Here is a 16,346-nt window from a genome sequence, read left to right on the forward strand (position 1 = left end):
TGTCTTTTTTTGAATTTGTGTGTGTATGTGTGTGTGCTCGCGTGTGTTCCTGTGCATGTGTGTGAATATATGTGTATGTGTGTGTGCTCATGTGTGTGTTCTTATGCATGTGTGTGAATATATGTGTATGTGTGTGTGCACATGCGTGAGTATTTGTCTATGCAGTTGTATGTGGAAGTCAGAAGGTGATGTCAAAATGTACTTTCCACCACTTCTCACCTAAAAAAATATTTTTTTTTTAGACAGGCTCTCATTATATAACCCTACTGATTGAGGCTGGCCTCAAACTCGCAGAGATCCACTTACCCCTCCCCCCATTCCCCATGAGTTCTGGGATTAAAGGCATTTGCCACTACACCTAACTTTCTTTCACCTTATTTTGAGGCAGTATCTCTCACTGAACCTGGAACCTGCAGTTTCTGTCAGATTGGCTGGCCAATGAGCCCCCATGATCCTCCCGACTCTACACAGCGTTCCTAACTAGCACTGTTCTAACAGGCAGATGCCACCATGTCTGGGCAGTGAATCTGAGGTCCTCAGGTTTGCAAAGCAAGCCCCTTGCCCACTGAACTATCAACCCAACTCTTTAATTTTGTTTTTATTAGCAAATAACTTTTAAATAAGTTGTGTGAGTTAAATCAAAGTTTATCCATTTTTTAAAGATTTATTTACTGATTGATTGTACATGGGTGTTTTACCTGTATATACTCTGTGTGAGGGTGTCGGATCCCCTAGAACTAGAATTACAGACAGTTGTGAGCTGCCATGTGGGTGCTGGGAATTGAACCCAGGTCCTCTAGAAGAACAGCCGATGCTCGTGAACCGCCGAGCCATCTCTTCAGCCCAAGTTTATGCATTTTTAAAAATGGAGAAGTACTCTTCAGACTGTGCTTAAGTCAATTTCTAACTCTGTACCTCAAATTTTGTCAGCCCCTCCCCTCAGTTTGTGCTTTCAAGGTTATTTCAGAAGAAAAACATTTTTCATGAGTTATCTTACAGATTATGCAGTCAGTTGCTCCCCATCAAAATGATTTACTGTCGCGGTGAAGCTTAACCCGAGATCTGTCTTTTAGAGAAGAACCTGGGTGCAGAGGAGTGTTGCTGACTGTAGCTGCCTCGTTGTCAGCGTATCCTGGAGCCCATGCCTGGCCGATGCCTTATTTCCATAGTCTAGTCTCTCCCGTTCCCTCCCCTCGAACCCCAGCAGCCACTGTTCTCTTCTCTGGTTCTAGGAACGTGGCTGTCTTGCATACCTTATATAAACGGAGTCATGCAGCATTTGACTGGCCCTTCTACTACCCCCAGCTGTGCTATCACCTGTTGCAAAATTCCTTCCTCATGAAACGCTGCGTACAGTTTATCTCTTACAGGACATTCAAGTGTATGTGTATGTGTGTGGCTTGGCTATTGTGAATAGAGCTGCAGCGACGTAGGACTGGTTGCTCCTTTGAGATCTGATGTCAGCATCTGTGGACAAGTGTCCAGCAGGAGTGCTGGGTGACACCGTAGCTCTGCTTTGTCCTTGAGGCTCCTCCGTGCTGTGTTCCACAGTGGTCACAACGCTTTGTCTCCTCACAGTATGTGAGGCTCAGTTTTTCCACACCCTGAACGACATTGTCTTGGTCTCGCATCCAGCAGCATGGTTTTCTTTTTTAATTCTCAAATAATTAAGAGTTCCCTATATATTTTTTCAGAAAAACTCTTTTTTTTTTTTGATTTTTTGAGACAGGGTTTCTCAGGCTGGCCTTGAATTCACAGAGATCTGCCTGCCTTTGCCTTCAGAGTGCTGGGCTTAAAGGTGTGCACCATCACCGTCTGACTTCAAATGATTTATTTTTAAGAAAAGATGTATTTATTTACTAATTAATTAGTTTGTTTATTTAGTGTGTGTGTGCATGTGTGTGTGCCCAGGTTCCCATAGAGGCCAGAAGAGGATCAGATGCCATGGAGTTACAGTTACAGGCTTTTGTGAGCCCCCTGATGTGGGTGCTGTGGTCCGAACTCTGGTCCTTGTGGCTGGGTGGCAAGTGTTCTTTATAGATGAGCTTTGTTTGTCATAGCCAGAACCTGGAAACAACCTAAATGCCCCTCGACTGAAGAATGGATAAGGAAAATGTGGTACATTTACACAATAGAGTACTACACAGCAGAAACAAGTAACAACAGTTTAAATTTTGTAGGAAAATAGATGGAGCTAGAAAACATTATTTTGAGTGAGGTAACCCAGACACAGAGAGGCAATTATCACATGTACTCACTCATAGGTGGTTTTTAAACATAAAGCAAAGAAAACCAGCCTACAAACCACAATCTCAAAGAACTTAGACAACAATGAGGACAGTAAGAGAGACTTACATAGATCTAATCTCCATGGGAAGTAGAAAGTATAAAAAAGACAAGATCTCCTGAGTAAATTGGGAGCATGGGGACCTTGGGGGAGGGTTGGAGGGAAGGGTAGAGATGGGGAGGGGAGCAGAGAAAAATCTAGAGCTCAATAAATATATTTAAATAAAAAATTCTATAAAGCCACAAAAAATAAAACCATACCAAAAAAAAAGACATAAAGCTGAGAGGGGTTTTGGTGGGGGAGTGGGGGAAGTTGGAGGAGGGAAATGGGCAGCTGGGGATGGATATGCTCAAAATATCCTTTATACGCATATGGAATTCTTTTTTAAAAAAGATGTATTTATTTACTATGTATACAGTGTTCTGCCTGCATGTATGGTTGAACATCTGTAGAGGGCACCAGATCTCATTACAGATGGTTGTGAACCACCTTGTGGTTGCTGGAAATTGGACACAGGACCTCTGGAAGACCAGTCAGTGAGCTTAACCTCTGAGCCATTTCTGCAGCCCACATATGGAATTCTTATGCAATAAATTTTAAAGTAATACAAATAAAAAAAGCCAGTCATGACGGGAGTACTCCAGCACTAGGTGGTGATTACTCTTACATAGTATTGTAAGAAGTCTGAAACGGTGTCTCATGTCTTTAATTCCAACATTTTGGAGGTAGAGGTAGGAGAATTACAAGTTCAAAGTAATTTTTTTGGCTAGACCAGGCTACATAAATACCTAACCAAAAAAAAAAAAAGCTGCAAATTCCAGCAAGGGTTGAGGAGTGGCTTATGAAGCCTGAGACCCCTAACTGCGGAGTTATTAGCCAAAGATGGCGGCTGCAGGAACACAGTCGCTTTTCCGCGGGGTTGCAATCCTGAGAGAGCCCCACTCTCCAGTAGATGGTCCTATGCTCAGGCACATCCATGGATTCAGTAGGCGGGGAGGAAGAGCACATGAGGGAAAAGCTATGGGGGGGGGGTAACAGGAGAGGAGTCCCAGGGGAGGAATGGGGGGCAACAGGAGAGGAGCTGGAGGGGAGGAATGGGGGGTCAACAGGAGAGGAGCTGGAGGGGAGGGAATGGGGGGGCAACAGGAAAGGAGCCGGAGGGGAGGAATGGGGGGGCAACAAGAGAGGAGCCGGAGGGGAGAAATGGGGGGTCAACAGGAGAGGAGCCTGAGGGGAGGAATGGGGGGGCAAAAGGAAAGGAGCCTGAGGGGAGGAAATGGGGGGGCAACAGGAGATGAGCTGGAGGGGGGGAATGGGGGGGCAACAGGAGAGGAGCCTGAGGGGAGGGAATGAGGGGTGGATTCGAGCAGAACACATATACGCATGCATGGAATTTTGAAACAAAAATATACTAAGATATACTGAATTATTCACTTCCAAGGGACAATTTTATATACAGTATATGAATTATACCTCAGTTTCTAAAATATAAGTCTGTAGTAATATAACCTGTGTCCAGCAGTCTTAACTAAGCTACACCCCAAGGCCCCAGAAAGCTACTTTTCCAGATAAAATAATGTTTAAAAGCACGAGACCTACATTACTGAATTATTTCACTATACCTATAAATATGTACAATTGAAAAATGAAATAATTTGAATGGTAAAATTATCAAAATAGTTTAAGTCATTCTATAGTTTAAAAATTACATTAAAAATCTGATTTTTTTTTTGTGAAACTATTCCAAAACTGGCCAAAAAGAAAAAAGTGTTGAAATGAGTAATATTCCACTTAATTAAATGTGCCATATTTTACTTAAAATATTGGAAATGTGAGCCGGGCGGTGGTGGCGCACGCCTTTAATCCCAGCACTCGGGAGGCAGAGGCAGGCGGATCTCTGTGAGTTCGAGACCAGCCTGGTCTACAAGAGCTAGTTCCAGGACAGGCTCCAAAACCACAGAGAAACCCTGTCTCGAAAAACCAAAAAAAAAAAAAAAATATTGGAAATGTGTTTCTCAATGTTACGGACATAAAATTTGTTTGGTGTACTAATATAAATTTGGGTTGAAATAGCTTTTAAAATTTTCAAGTAATAAAATAATAATAAAAAGAACAGTAAAATTACAAAAAAGAAAAAGAAATAGCTTTTGAAGTTTAACACTTCAGTAATAATAATAATATTTTTATTTTCTCATAATAGCTTTGTTATTAATTGCAGAAGACTATAGTGCTCAGCATACAGTAAAAATTAGATATTTTTGAATGTGTTGCTTCGGATTAGCCAGTGTTGCTTTAAATGAATAGTTCTTACTATTGTGCTGCGATTTGAGAGGGTGGAGAGGGTGGTGTTGGGGCCAGCATACAAGGCCGGTTCAGAACATCTGGGGATACTCTGAAAGTGTGTGCTTGGCAGTGGGCTACATTTCTCCTTAGACTTTTCTTCCGTGTATCTAAGGTATCAGGCTGTGGGTCTCCCTTTTCAGATATGGACTCTGCAGTGTGTGAGTCTTCTGTCTCTCTCAGGTGCCGACGCCATCCCACTGAGGACTGTTCCTCTTTGCACTCCTGGAAAGCAGACTCCCGCTCAGTTATTTGATTAGTTGACCTGGAGCTTATGTAATTAGAAGAGACACTAGTTTCCCTCATTTAAAAGCCTGTTAGCTCATGACAGTCTCCTTTCGAGCGAAGGCAATCCTCCCCACCGCTTCTTCCTGGAATCTTTCAGTCCAGATAAGCCTTGGTCTGAGGATGAGCTAAGCACAGCAAGCACCATGAGGTAAGTGCGCGCCTCAAGAGTCGTGGGAAGGGAAGATATTTTTATAAGCGGATAAAAGCCACCTGTCTTTATCTGTGGTGTACTCATTCGAATTCAAAATATAGTAACATTTATTTTCAAAAAATTATTTAGAGCAGACATTCAAATAAGTAACTTTTACTTCAGGAGCTAGAGTTTGTAAGGCAGCCATTCGTTCCTTGGTTAATGTTTATATTATGTCTAAGCTACCTTTGCAGGCTGTCAGCTCACAAGATGCCTGGGGACTGAAGTGCTTCTGTACATTTTCATATTTAGTGGAAGCTGGGTTAAATTTTAACAACAGTTTTAGAAAGGATGCTTGAATTCTAGATTCACACGGCAGCGTTAAGTCAACATGCGCATGCCTCTTTGGGATTAAGAATAATTAAAGCATGAAAAGGATCAGCGATGGTGAATGGTTAGTTTATGCCTCTCTGACAAAGAGAAAGGGAGAGGAGTTTTGGTCAGAGCTCAGTGTTCTATGTACAGCAACAGACTGAGCATGTATGTACATGAGTTCATCACACAGAGGCAGGTATCTGTGAAACATTTCTAAACAGTTCACGGGGGCTCGGGGTGGGATGACAAAAACTAATTTCACTCAGAAGCTTACAAGTTTGGAAAGTTTCTAAGTCCATACAGTTAGTACTGCTGTTACGTGCATTTTCCTGTGATGCCCTAACAGTTGGCGCGGCCGTTACGCACTTTGTGACGCTGAGGCAGTGGAGTATGGATGTCCAGACTCGCCTTTGTGCCCCTATTTTTCCCAAGTAGCTCCTTTCAGTACAAAGTCACCTCACGCAGAAGATTAATACTTCAGTGAAGGTGACTTTGGGAAGATTCAACATAAATGACCAGAAATTTGTATTAGAGAGAAAGAATTTTCACACCTTTATCCCCAAACTGTTTCCACGAACTCTAATTAGGATTCCTGTTTTTGTTGATTCATCACTATGAAAGAGATAATGCTAAGCCTGTTTGAAAACTCAGGATTTTGAAAGGAAGATCATATTGTTATTAATTTTGTTTCAGTGCTGGGGATTAAATTTAGGGTGTTACCTATTCAAATACCCCACCTCTGAACTATATTCCCAGCTCCTGTCATTGAAATTACTTATTTTTATTTTATGTGCATTGGTGTTCTGCCTACATGTGTATCTGTATGAGGATGTTGGATCCTGGAATTAACGATAGCTGTGAGCTGCCCTGTGGGTGCTGGGAATTGAACCCTGGTCCCCTGGAAGAGCTGCAAGAGCTCTTAACCACTGAGCTCTTAACCCTCCAACCCTGCTATTAACGTTTAATACAAACAGAAACGCAATGTTTTCAAGCTAAGCATTAGCAGAGAAGTTCCAAGCAAAGACTTGATTTCTTTGAAGCAGAAGTGAGAAGACTCCCGTATTCTCTATCCCTCCCTCCTCTCCCCTCTCCAGAGTCCTACACCTGTGTGGCTAGACACCTGGAAATCCTAGGCAATGTCAGAGCCCTCTGCTGCTTCTTCTAATCACCTCTAATACTTCTCTTAATAACAGTAACTCAACTCTTAGTTTTTGGGGCTCAAAGAGAGTTCCAAGGATCTCTGGAAAGTAGTCTTCCTACCAAAAAAAAAAACCAAGAAAAAGTAAAATGAAACATTTTTGCATGCAATTTCAGATTTGTAGTTAGTTTGAAAATCCAATTCATAACCCCCCTGCCATACACACACAAAGAGAGAGACGTACACAGACAGCAAGATGAAGACATTGATATTTTGTTTTTGAGACAGGGTCTCACGTATTCCAGGCTGACCTCAAGCCACAGAAGTAGGCAGGGTGACCTTGAACTTCTGTCCCTCCTGCTACCTCCCCAATGCTGGGATTGTAGAGGGAGGACACCTTGGTTTTTTAAAAAGAACATTTGACTTTGATTTTAGGACAGGCATATGATTTGTCTAATGTTTTTTTTTTTAGTTTCTGAATTTCTATAAAATGTAAAAATCATTAAGATAACGACTCTAGTTTTCTCTCAGGGACAGGGTCAAATTGCTGCTTCTCTCCTCTTTTAGCCCCTCCCCCAGGCACCCAGTTTGTAAGACCAAGGGCGGTTTAACCAGCATCTGTCCCATTGCTGTGGTCAGGCACCTAGGACTTGATTAATCACTTGTGCCTCTGGAGAAAGCTCTAGAAACCACTTTACTGTCACTGAAGAAAAAGAAAATCTTCATTTTGTTTTAAAGGCATGTACAGTGCCCCAAATAAGATAAGCTAATCGGGGCACATGCTGCTCAGGAGCAGAGAGGATTTTCTTCTGTTTAGTAGGTTGGAGAGTTTGGTCTTGCTGGTTCCTGCCATGTTGATAAAGAGGTGATCTTGGAATCATCAGACAATAGAGGAGAATGTGGCGCTGGTCAGTGTTCGAATCTGTCCATCTGGAGACATCTATAGGGTTTCTCTTAAGACCAGGAAGTGCCTATCTTGGATTCATCCTCAGGACCTACTTAACTCAAAGCTATTTAAGGGTCCATGCTAATTCCTTTTCTTATCGCCCAGGCTCTGGTGGCATGGTTTGGGTGAGCAACAAAGAAACAAATATCTCAAGATTTTTGTGCTCTTTAAAAAGTCCCCGTCCTTTGGATTGTTTATATAATGTAGGGTGGTTAGAAAGAGTCCATAAGGATGGATGTAGAGGTCACTGGTGAGATGTGGAAGGAACTGAGGTGGCATGGTGATGCATGGATGGAATCCTAGCACTGGGGGAACTGGGGCAGGATTAGCATGTGTTTAAGGCCAGCCTAGGCTGCCAAGTGGATTCTGTGTGTGTGTGTGTGTGTGTGTGTGTGTGTGTGAGAGAGAGAGAGAGAGAGAGAGAGAGAGAGAGAGAGAGAGAGAGATAAAGGATCCAGCTGTGTAAATTGCCCTTCCACTATTTAGCTGATGACCATATTTCTTTGGAATCCCCCAACCCCTTTTCTAGTGCTCAAGAATAAGCCCAGGGCACGGGACATACTAGGTCAACTTTTTACCACTGAGCTATGCACTGCACACACTGGGTCAACATTTTATCATCAAGCTATGCACTACACATACTAGGTCAACTTTTTTTTTTTTTTTTTTGGTTTTTCGAGACAGGGTTTCTCTGTGGCTTTGGAGCCTGTCCTGGAACTAGCTCTGTAGACCAGGCTGGTCTCGAACTCACAGAGATCCGCCTGACTCTGCCTCCCGAGTGCTGGGATTAAAAGCGTGCGCCACCACCGCCCGGCACTAGGTCAACATTTTATCACTGAGCTATGCACTGCACATACTGGGTCAACATTTTATCACTGAGCTATGCCTCTAGCTCTAGCTGTATTTCTTTTACTTGGGGAAGGTGAAGGTGAGAAAGGCTTTTCCTATGAATCCCAGGCTGGCTTTGAACCCACTGTGTAGCACAGGCTGGCCTATAAATTGTGTAGATCCTCCTGCCTCAGCCTCTTGAGTGCCTGGATTCTAGGCGTGTACCACCACAGCCAACCATGTTTATGTTTATGAAGGTTGTTTGTGGCCGCCTATTCTGTCTTTGGGCATAGCGCATTTCCAAATGACATTTGGCAAAAATAAAGCTATCTCTATTAATATTATACATATAAGAAGTTCATTATTACAGTGTGTTCAACCAGCTTTAGTTCCTCAGTTCCCGTCAGTTTTATTTTGTAAAATCTGTAACTTATATTTTCTACTTCTGAGTCTGTGCTAGAGTCTAACTGGTTTTCTTAAGCAAAGCAGGCATTCAGCTCACATAGGAACCAGTGACAGCCACTTCTATCTGTGCCCTCCTTTTTAATAGTAGCTTTCAAAATTCAGGCCATCATTATCTTTTCCCTGGGTTATTAAAGGGGCCTCCTCACTGGCCTCTCCACTTAGTACTCAAGCCATCCGCTTACCCAAAGCCTGACCTGTTGCTCCTCTGCTTAGAAACCTCGGCGACTCTATTCTCTTTCTGCATACCAACCCCCAACTGCATATCCACGGCCCCCGTCCACCTGCCCAGATGGACCCTCTACTCCATTACCTGCTCCCCAGGATCCCCGCATCCACCTGTGCCTCACCTGCTCTGTTGTGATCCTGTTTTGTTTGTTTTTTACCATTTCCTGCAAAGCTGAGTTCAAAGCCTATCTTCCAGAAGCTGGAACTCATCCTGTGTCCTCTGAACTTATTCTGTTTTTCACACTGCCTTGTGGGTCCGTTACAGCAGGGGCAGCATTTTAAGAATCTCTCACCACCATGCACACACCTTTTACACTACATGTGCTTAATAAATACTGTTGAGTTTAAGGAACTCTGTCTTTCTATAATCCACAAAGAAACAGGTATATATATCTCTATCTATCTATCTATCTATCTATCTATCTATCTATCTATCTATCTATCTATCTATCTATCTATCTATCTATCTAGTGGGTTTTTGAGACAGGGTTTCTCTATGTTGCCCTTGGTGTTCTGGAATTTGCTTTGTAGACCAGGCTGGCCTTGAACTCACAGAGATCTATCTGCCTCTGCTCTAGTGCTAGGATTAAAGGCGTGAACCACCAATGCCTGGCAGAAATGGAAATCTTAATTTTGGTCAAGCTTTCTTTCTTTTCCTCCAAGAGTGGCCAAAGTTTTTATCTAAAGAGCTCCAATGAACGAGTGGTAAAACATGAGCGTTGTGGGGGGGGGGATAAAACCGAGAGCTGGAGGGACACACTAGACTACTGAAGAGTAGATGGCCTAGCACTAGTAACTAGAAAGCACGGCTCAGAGGAAGTGTGGGAAAATGTTCCAGAATTAAAATAGCTGCTCTTATTTCTAGATAGTTTCCGGGGGAGGGAGGTTAGCATATCGGTAAGGATTGGGTTCATTTGTATATGATGGGGAAAGCTTATAACAAGGTATTTCTCATATTATTTAAAAAAATAAGCAAAATGGAGACTTATACAGTCCAGAGGTGTTGAATCTGTAACTCTGATGAGGGAATTGAACTCGGGACCTCTGGAAGAGCAGTCAGTCAGTGCTCTTACCCTGTAAGGCAATTTTTTTTACTTTTTTTTTTGGTTTTTTGAGACACGGTTTCTCTGTAGCTTTGGAGCCTGTCCTGGAACTCCCTTTGTACAAAGGCAGCCCCATAACTCTGATGAGGGACTGAGGTTCCTTTGTGTGATTCATGCTTGGCACGCTGCTTCTTAGTCCGAAAGGTTACCAGGGCTCCGCTCAGCTTGCTGGTATTCAACCAACAGGAAGGAGGAATGGGAAGAAAAGGTGTTTTCTCTTTTTAAGAGGAAGTCTCACTATTTCTTTGTCCCATAGATAAAAACCTGGACTTGAGGCTGAGCTAACCATGAGGGAGAAAAGTCATATAGTCATTTACCAGAGATAATGAGCAGGAACTAGGGGTTGGAGGAAGAAGTATCCATTCTGGGCCACACTAGCTGTGTGTGATAGATCAGCATCAGGCTTGGCACTGCCGCTTCCAAGCCTTTAGAACAGAGCACAGCACCATGTACAAAGGCAATTTTTTTTTTATTTTTATTTTTTTGGTTTTTCGAGACACGGTTTCTCTGTAGCTTTGGAGCCTGTCCTGGAACTCCCTTTGTACAAAGGCAAAATTTTAAGGAACTTCAAAATTGAAGGAAAATTTTTTTTTAAAAAAAAGAGCAAGCCGAGCTGGCATGAAAAACAGATTCACTCTTGAGCAGATGATGGAGACTCAGCTATGGGTCCCTGACCCGTTCTTCTCCCTCCCTCCAGCCTCTCTGTCCCTTAGCCACGGTGACTGCTGTCCTAACTGTCCTCGTGTGGGTGGAGTGTGCAGCTGAATCCCCAGAGCTTCAGAGAATGAACTCTAAACAGCAGCTGCCTTGGGACCGGCCACCCTGCTGACAGAAACATACAAACCACATAGCGTTCCCCAAGGCAGTTCCAACTTAATTTTATGACAGATCATCTCGATTAGCCCTCAGTGGAAAAACTCCTGACAAACCCATTTCACCTGTCACTTGAAGTAGCTTTTTGAGACTTTAGAATGGGATACTGAGAAAGCAACCTTAGATTGTGGCTTGCTGTATTTTAGGGTCGGATCAACTGCTCTGAACTTGCTCTGAACTCTTGATGGAGCAAAGCCCCCAATTCATTCTGTAGTGGTCCAGCTATAAAGTACATTCTATCTTATAATGTGTGAGCCTTTAGAGTGGAGTCTAACTTACTACTCCGAAAGGATTGAGCTCTGAAGGAAAGGGACACGAGGACTTGCTTTTTTTTCTTTTTTAACTTGACATGAGTTTGAACCATTAGAGAATTTTAACAGTGGAATACAAATATAGTAAGATTTTGTCACACAATTATATGGGGGAAGGATGGTAGAGAACATAAGGCAGTTGTCATTGTCAATGGCGTTTTGTCTTTTATAGACGCTCTAAAGTAATCAGGAAGAAGACTTCCAAAACCTGATGTGATGTCTCCTCCTGGAGACGAGGCGCAAGGTGAGTGAAAACGGCCAAGACCTTGTTTCTAGTGGGAGTGCAGAGAATGGACGGTGTGGTGCCGAGCACTGATCCTTCCGGGAACAGAAGCATGCTTTAACAATGGAGTGGGAGAACTTTGTAGGCCTCTGATTGGGAACTGCCAACGAGACAACAGTTCCCTTAGGTGGCAGTCAGAAACAATAGCCACCCTATAAACCATGTGCTACGTCCGACTCTTACTGCGTGCATGAATGCCTACCTATAATATTGGCAAGGAACGAACTGCTTTATCTTTTTTTATCCTTTTAAACTGTTTTATCTTATGGTATGTTTGAATGCTTACCTGTAATATTGACAAGGAACGACTGTTTTGAGTTCTGTTTGGGATGTCTTTGGGGATTGCAAACACCCTCCGGAAAGATGGTGTTGAGCCAGTATGTTCTGAGCCCCCACTTTATTCTGGCTTTGTCACATAATAACTCTATGGACTATACAGCTCATGTAATGTCCACTTATAGTTGAGGAAATGGACTTACCAACATTGGTGAACTTGTATTTTGGATTTGTGTTTTGTGTATGGGTGTGTGGGTACACGCACATGCAGGTGCATTTACCAGTGTCTCCGTGGAGGCCAGAAGTCAGCCTTGGACATCTTCCCTATAGCTCTCCATCTTGTTCTTTGAGACAGAGTCTCTCATTGAAACTGGCACTCAGGTTCAGTTAGGTTGACTGGTCAATGAGCTTCCAGGATCTGCTTGTCCCCATCTCTTTCTAGCACTGGGGCCATAGATGGCTTTTGGAGGACAGAGCTGGGCATTTGAACCCAGGTTCTCATGCTTGCATAGCAAGTACTGGCCTATCTGCCTAACCCAAAGATTTCTTACCTTTCCCAGAATGACAAAACTAAATCAATAGATTTGAAGCCAAATGTTGACATGGTTAGGAAAATAGTCCTGCCCAGGTATAAGCCCAGAAGCACTAAGAGAATGAGGCAGGAGGATTGCTAATAGTTCGAGGTCAGACTAGACTACATAATGAATTCTAGGTCAGCCTGAGCTATAGAGTGAGCATTTGTCTTAAAAAGTAAATGGACATGGGGCTGGAGGGATGGCTGGCTCAGCAGTTAAGAGCACTGGTTGCTCTTCCAGAGGATCCAGGTTTGATTTCCCAGAATCCACATGCCAGCTTACAACCATCTGTAACTCTAGTTCCAGGAGATTTGACAACCCGTTTCTGACCTCTGTGGGCACTGCACACACATGGCGGACAACATATACACAGATGAAACACATATAAAATAATAATCTAAGATAAATAGTTGAAAAAACCCCTGTTTAGTAGCTCATTTTAAAATTCAAACTACTCAATGCTTATTATAAGACAAACAGACTCGTGTCTGTGAGATGCCTGGCGGGTGGAGGCACTTGCCACCAAGTCTGGTGACCCAAGACCAAGCTGCCTATGTGGAAGAAGGAGAGGACAACTCTCGCAGTTGTCCTTTGATATCCGCAGTGTGCAGTGGGATGCTCGCACCACCCATAAAGTAAAACATGTAGAAATGAAAACATTTGAGAAGCAAATAAACAATGTAATGAAGACGAGTAACTAAAGCTCGAGAGCCCCCCCATCCCTCACCCCACCCGTCTAACACTGTCAGTATTTTGTCAGAAATCCTTGCCCGTCTTTGCTTTCATCCAGCCTAATGGAAACACATGCTGTAATTGCAGCGATGGGAATCGAAGGCAGGGGGATTACCATAAGAGGAAAAAGAAACCAAGAGCAGAGGAAGTGGATTCACTATGTATCTTTACTGGAATAAACAACAAACATCAAACACTTCTCACTCAGCAAACAGGGGCATCTACAGACAGAAACTCTGAGAAAGGAACTCAGTGTTCCAGGAACTCACAGTCTAGTGCAGTGGCACCTCAATTATTTTTGAGGGAGTAATTATGGACTCTTTGAGAGACAGGTATGAGCTCTAAATCCTGTCCCAGAAGAAATAAGTGTGCTTAAAAATTTTCCTGTAATCCAGAAGATTTGTGGGCACCCTGATTTATATAAAGTCCTAATCTATAAAGAGGCATTTAAATCAATTAATTATTTGATATAAGCACCATCATAAGAATGTGGAGAGAGGAGCTGGAGAGGTTGCTCAGTGGTTAAGAGCACTGACTACTCTTCCAGAGGACCAGGGTTTGATTCCCAGCACCCACATGGCAGCTCACAATTGTCTGTGAATCCAGTTCCAAGGGATCCAACACCCTCACAAAGACATATATGAAGCAAAAACACCAATACGTATAAAATAAATAAATTTAAAAAAAAGAGAATATGGAGAGATGCTATGGCAACCCAGAAAAGCAGGACTTCTAGGTGTGGCGCCCACCTATCACCCCAGCATCTGGGAAATTGAGGCAGAAGGCTCAGGAGTTCAAGGCCAGCCCGAGTTTCGTGAGACCCTGTCTCAACAAAACAACACCATCAGGAAGAGCAACTGTAAAATCAGGACCCAACTTCACTAGGACAGGTCGTGAAAACCAGAGGACAGTGACACGCTGAACCTCGACGGACTCCAGAAGCTGGAGAGCTAGCCCAGTTTTGGGGAGGGGGGAGACTATCCAGCGTTTGGGGGGTCTAACATCAACAAAGCCCAGAGACCAGAAAGGACAGGGAACCATGTCACCTTGGCTTTTAAAGAATTACATTTTGCTGTATGCACCAAGGTGTATGTGAAGTCAGAGGACTTGGTGGAAGCCAGTTCTTTCCTTCTGCCATATGAGTCCCTCCTCAGACTTGACAGCAAGCACCTTTATCTGCTGAGCCACCTCACTGGCCCTGGCTTTGGGCTTTTGAGACAGGGACTTAGATATTCCAAACCAACCTCAAATTTGTGTAGCCAGGGATGACCTTGGTTTCCCAATCCTCCTGCCTCCATATCCAAAAGGCTGGGGCCACGCCACAGACATGAATCACCATGCCTGGCTCTGACTGCCTCTGCCGTAGGATCCCAGCCTGAGACTGTGAGGCTGTAACTCAGTGGTAGAACGCTTATCTAGCGTACACAAGGTCCTGGCATCAATCTCCAGCACTATAGAAGATGAAAATAATAAAAGTTAAAATAAGAGAAATTCCCCTGACTCAGCCTGGGATTACTGGTTAAATAACCTGCTCCGTAAAAGTCACATTATCCAGATCACATGGGGCCAGGCGGAAGGCTGCTGCCTTACAAGGGAAACCGAGGTAAGTCCAGAAACTACCTGTAAGAGGACTTCCATTTCAGACAATATGTTTTCTGTGGGCTGCAGGCAATCAGGTTGGAGTCAGCCCTTTCGGTGCATGGCTCCCTCCCAGGTCTGCTCTTTTTCTCCTTCTGGATCCCGTAGCTCCAGTGAGTCCTTTGCAGCCAGCAGGAAAGAGGGTGCAGTGGGCTAGGCCCTCAGCATCGCAGCCTGAGCTGTGGTCCTCGTGTAATTCTTTTTGTAAACTGGCTCTGCAAAGCAAGGTTTGCATAGAATGGCCCACCTGGTTCGTTTCCGTTTGGCTGTGCTTAACCTTACATACCTAACTAAAATCCTAATATTGGTCTATCCCTCTGCTTGGTGACTTCATAAAGTCCCAAGGACACTTCACTGGATAAATTAAAATATTATTATTTAAATTTTCTTAGGTACTATAAAGGCTTCAAAGAGTAAGCTTGCATATATTGTACATATTCATATATGTATATATCATATATCCTCCCACTTTTTGCTGGGTTTGCCTGGGCTGACCTTTAACTCCTGATCCTCTTGCTTCAGCCTCCTGAGTACTAGGATTACAGATGTGTGCTACCACACCTGGCTCTACATAATGTATTGATAACCTTTTAGTACAAAGAAGCATTTGCTCTCTAGCAAACCATAATCCTATGCAAGACTTCTTGTCTATATATTTGAATAGTGGACTTTAAAAAAAAACAAAATTTACGATTTAGGTAAATGTTATTGATCCCCCCTTGGCAAGTCTTCTCTTTTTCAATTCATTATGAAATAAAAAGAACAGGTCTCCTTGCTATTAATATGAACAAATAAAACTCCATGTGTTTTTTCTTTAGGAAAAGAAATTATCAGCCATAAGGGTGAGCACACATTGAGAGGCACAGCCAGTGACAGAGGACTGTGGATAAGTGTCATGAACACATTTATCTTCAAAACCCAAACAAATTTTGTATCCTATAAAATGTCTGAGCATTCAGGGTAGAGAGATGGCTCAGTGGGCAAGGGTCAAGCATGAGAACATGAATTTGGATCCCCAGAAGCCGTGTAAAAAGCCAGGCACAGCGGTGTTCACCTGTAATCCCAGAGCTGGAGAGCGAAGGCAGGAGGATCCCTGGGGCTCATTGGCCAGACACTCACAGCAATCTGAGCTCCTGGGTCAGTGAGAGAGCCTGCTTCAAAAGATAAGGTGGGAAGCAACTAAAGAAGACACCAGATGTCAACTTTTGGTCTCCACAGGCACATACATACACATGTACACACATCCATGCACACATGTATAAATGTACACACACCCCAAATACCAAAGCATCCAAAGTACATGATAATCTAATTTTTTTCTTAAAATTGAGTAAATTGTGTAGGAGGAGATGATTTATCCTCAGGCTTCAAATCTAGCACACCAGGGTAGGAAGAGGTGGCGCTCTGTGAAATGCACGGGGTTCAGAAGGGCATTACTGCATGGCCTCTCTTAGAAGTGGGGTCTAAAGGTCAAAGTCCCAGAGAGGACAATGGGGGTCCCTAGAGCCTGGGGATGGATGGTACAGAGGGAGG

General features: G+C 43.4%; 1 protein-coding gene across 9 annotated transcripts in view; it reads left to right on the top strand.

Annotated features, from left to right (window-relative positions):
* Nucleotides 1-4,860: 4,860 nt before the first annotated feature.
* The window catches only part of Arhgef33 (Rho guanine nucleotide exchange factor 33), a 149,594-nt gene continuing 138,108 nt past the window's right edge, over nt 4,861-16,346 (top strand). For 6 of the 9 annotated variants that reach the window (XM_075955686.1, XM_075955684.1, XM_075955687.1 and 3 more), the window contains exons 1-2: nt 4,862-5,063; nt 11,482-11,553. The gene's annotated coding sequence lies outside the window, so the exon portion shown is untranslated. Of the gene's footprint in view, nt 5,064-11,481; nt 11,554-16,346 lie in introns of all 9 variants that reach the window. The other 3 variants (XM_075955688.1, XM_075955691.1, XM_075955685.1) reach the window with 2 other exon arrangements.

This window comes from Microtus pennsylvanicus, chromosome 21 (genome assembly GCF_037038515.1).
Source record: "Microtus pennsylvanicus isolate mMicPen1 chromosome 21, mMicPen1.hap1, whole genome shotgun sequence".
Lineage (NCBI taxonomy): Eukaryota > Metazoa > Chordata > Mammalia > Rodentia > Cricetidae > Microtus > Microtus pennsylvanicus.